This window comes from Cebus imitator, unplaced genomic scaffold (assembly GCF_001604975.1).
Source record: "Cebus imitator isolate Cc_AM_T3 unplaced genomic scaffold, Cebus_imitator-1.0 Scaffold38, whole genome shotgun sequence".
NCBI lineage: Eukaryota > Metazoa > Chordata > Mammalia > Primates > Cebidae > Cebus > Cebus imitator.
The window spans coordinates 10644244-10648239 of NW_016107353.1; the positions used below are offsets into that span (position 1 = coordinate 10644244).

At 48.6% G+C, this 3996-nt stretch overlaps 1 long non-coding RNA gene across 1 annotated transcript in view; it reads right to left on the reverse strand.

Moving 5' to 3' along the window:
- LOC108301934 overlaps positions 1-3275 on the reverse strand; it is a 19923-nt gene extending 16648 nt beyond the window's left edge. Inside the window, exons 1-2 of the long non-coding RNA XR_005199682.1 lie at positions 3065-3275; positions 1045-1140 (exon numbers count right to left, since the gene is read on the reverse strand). This is a non-coding gene — a long non-coding RNA (uncharacterized LOC108301934). The remainder of the gene's footprint in view (positions 1-1044; positions 1141-3064) is intronic.
- Positions 3276-3996: the final 721 nt, after the last annotated feature.

Sequence of the window (3996 nt, forward strand, 5' to 3'; positions counted from 1 at the left end):
AAAAAAAAAAAAAAAGGAAGAGAAACACAGAAGGAAAGACACACACAGAAAGAGACAGAAAGGGAGAAAAAAATGAGGAAGATAGGAAAGGAGGCCAGGTGCAGTGGCTCATGCCTGTAATTCCAGCACTTTGGGAGCCTGAGGCAGGAGGATCACGTGAGGTCAGGAGTTCGAGACCAGCCTGGCCAATATAGCAAAACCCCATCTCTACTAAAAAAATATAAAGAATTAGCTGGGTATGGTGATGCACAGCTGTAATTCCATTTACTCAGGAGGCTGAGGCATGAGAATCACTTAAACTCAGGATTCAGAGGTTGCAGTGAGCCCAAATTGCGCCACTGTACTCCAGCCTGGGCAACAGAGCAAGAATTTGTCTCAAAAAAAAGGAGTGGCAGAGAAGAAATTAGCTCTGGGCAGAGCCTTCAGGAGCCCACGCCGGCTATTTGCCCACCTACTGTGCAATCGCCTTAGATGTTCAGAAGCTGCTGTGCTTCTGAACTGAAGAGCTATGAGATATGCAAAATACTTGCTGTTTGCATTGTGACTCTTATACAAAGTACACGGTTTCATTGTTCTGAATCCTGTGGTTTCTTTGAGCCCACTTTTATTATTATTATTATTTTTTAAAGTGGGGTTTCAGCATGATACCCAGGCTGGTCTTGAACTCCTGACCTCAGGTGATCCACCCACCTCAGCCTCCCAAAGTGCTAGGATTACAGGCGTAAGCCACAGCGCCCGGCCTGAGCCCACTTTTATCACCTTAACCTAGATTTTGAATTGTGTGCACGGCCTCAGAACTGAAGTTGATAATGAAATCTCAAGTTTTGATAGCCCGTGAAGTGCATAAATATCTAATTTCACCTGAATTGATTTAAAGGAAAATTACCAGAATGCCTTGGTCTGATTATTTGATAGAATTAATTGTTGTACATAAAACAGATCTGCATATATATATTATAATAAAATAATGAAAGACAAAAAAATCTGGCTTCTTGACGTTTGGACCTCTCAGTCAGGTCACCTACTTCCTTCACTGTCACTTACCTAGCTGTGCAGCTACGGTCTCCTCACTTGTCACAGTCCAGGGCTCTTTCCTTCCCTCCAAAAAGGTCACCAGGTCCAGCTTAGATACAGTGAGACCTGTTTTTTGGTTTTGGAGATAGAGTGTTGCTCTAGCACTCAAGCTGGTGTGCAGTGGTGCTATCTTGGCTCACTGCTGCAACCTTCACCTCCCAGGTTCGAGCAATTCTCATGCCTCAGCCCCCTGAGTAGCTGGGACTACAGGTGCACGCCACCATGCCTGGCTAATTTTTTGTATTTTAGTAGAGATGGGGTTTCACCATGTTGGCCAGGATGGTCTCAATCTCTTGACCTCATGACCTGCCTACCTTGGCCTCCCAAAGTGCCTCTGCCTCCTAAAGTGATGGGATTACGGGCATGAGCCACAGTGCCCAGCCTGTTTTTTTTGAATGGAGTCTTGCTCTGTTGCCCAGGCTGGAATACAGTGACACATTCTCGGCTCACTGCAACCTCTGCCTCCCGGGTTCAAGCAATTCTCCTGCCTCAGCCTCCTGAGTAGCTGAGATTACAGGCAAATGCCACAATACCTCGCTAATTTTTTGTATTTTTAGTAGAGATGGGATTTCACCATGTTGGCCAGGCTGAAAATAATTTTTTACTCCGGGGCCAGGCGTGGTGGCTTATGCCTGTAGTCCCAGCTACTTGGGAGGCTGAGGTGGGAGAATTGTTTGAACCTGGGAGGCGGAGGTTGCGGTGAGCTGAGATTGTACCACTGCACTCTAGCCTAGGTGACAGAGTAAGATTCTGTCTTGGGCCGGGTTGCGGGAGGTATACTTTGCAGAAGCAGCATTAACACAAAAAGTTCTATTAAACCCTGATCAACACTCAAATGTCACCATCTCTGTAAAGCCCTCCTTGATTTTCCCACTGCTATGGCAGTGGCACAACTGATCACTATAACCATTCAGGCCCTCAATATAAGTCTTTTTATGTACAAGTGTTATTCTCTAGAAGAAATTAATCATTTAGCCACACTTATGAACTACAAACTCCTACAGGGCAGGTATGCTGAACCCTGTTCATCTGTGTAATCCAAATGTCTGATACATAATAGATGTCATATACACATAAAATTAAAATGCTGCCAGGGAATTATTGGGAAAACTACAAATTCTTTTTTTTTTTTTTTTTAACATAACCAGGAAATTTCCACCTGAACTACACAAATAAGGCGACTACATAACTGTAACCAATTCGTGAATTTCGTTTGCCTTCTCACTCGCCCTTTATAAAACCTTTCCTTTATGCCTCTCAGGCGGGCCATATCCTATGGCTGGGTGCTTTCCATTTCACCAATCACTGCTCAAATAAACTGGTTAACGTTTTAACATTGACTTCCTTTAATTTTTAAGAGAAGAGGCTGGGCGCGATGGCTCAGGCTTATAATCGCACTTTGGGAGGCCGAGGCAGGTGGATCACGTAAGGACAGGAATTTCAGACCACTTTCCACCATGGCGAAACCACTTCTCTACTAGAATACAAAAATTAGCCAGGCGTGGTGGTGCAGGCTCTAATCCCAGATTCTCAGGGGGCTGAGGCACGAGAATCGCTTGAGCCTGAGAGGCGGAGGTTGCAGTGATCACGCCACTGCACTCCAGCCTGGGCGAAGAGCAAGACTCCGTCTAAAACAAAATGCTTAACAAAAGAGATTGGGCGCCCCACCTGCCGCAGTTCCTCCCACGCAAACACCGGGTCGGGATTCTGTCCTGAAGATTCGCCTGGCATCCCTGAGCAATGTGGAAAATACTCGGGGCTGCGGGTGCAGAGCTGCCCAGGGAGCTCCAGACCCGGCGCCGCTGGGACCCGGCAGGACTCGGGGATCTTGGCGGCGGACCCAGCCGCCATCTTGCGGCCAGAGGGGCCTGGGCGAAGCTGAGCCAGCGGGGATCAGGTCCGCGACCCGGGAGCCGACTGTGGGGAGGCCGGTCCTCTTGGTTTCACAGCCTGCTCTCCCCTCTCGGGATGTCTAACCCCGCACACTCACCCTTTCCAAGTTTCCAGGATGTCCTGGCATCTGAGGTGTGCGTCTCCCAGGACCTGCAGATCACAGAGCAACAGAGGCTGTGACAGAGTCACGGGGGGGGGGGTGGATCTCAAGGTGTAGGTCGCAGAACCGCAGAGACAGATCCCAAGCTCTGCAGGGAGCGAGAGACAAAGACCCCGCCAAATGCCGGAAGCCACGCCCTCCTCTACAAATACGCGCCTGATTGGGCGGTTCCCGCACCAGCGGCACTGATTGGATAAAGCACCGGGACTCTCCCGGTGTCGCCCCCCTTCCCTCAGCATGAGCGTATTTTATGAATAGGAAAACGGGCTGAAGTAGGTAAGATAACCTTCACAAGGAATTACAGCTGATTAAGAAGTGAGCTGAGACTTGTAATGCACTTGCTCTTTCCTTACCTGGGTCTGCTTGCATAACGCATCTATTTGCTACTTAAGGATAAGAAAGAACATTTGGACTTTTTTTTTTTTTGAGACCGAGTTTCACTCTTACTGCCCAGGCTGGAGTGCGGAGTGCAATGGCGCGATCTCGGCTCACTGCAACCTCCGTCTCCCAGGTTCAAGCGATTCTCCTGCCTCAGCATCCTGAGTAGCTGGCATTACAGTCGTACGCCGCCATGCTCGGCTAATTTTTTTTTCTTTCATATTTTTAGTAGAGACGGGTTTTCACCATGTTGGTCAGGCTGGTCTCGAACGCCTCACCTTGTGATCTGTGCACCTCAGCTTCCCAAAGTGCTGGGATTACAGGCCTGAGCCACTGCGCCTGGCCATTTGGACATTTTTTTTTTTTTTGAAATGGGGTTTCGCTCTTGTTACCCAGGCTGGAGTGCAATGGCGCGATCTCGGCTCACTGCAACCTCTGCCTCCTGGGTTCAAGCAATTCTCCTGCCTCAGCCTCCCGAGTAGCTGGGACTA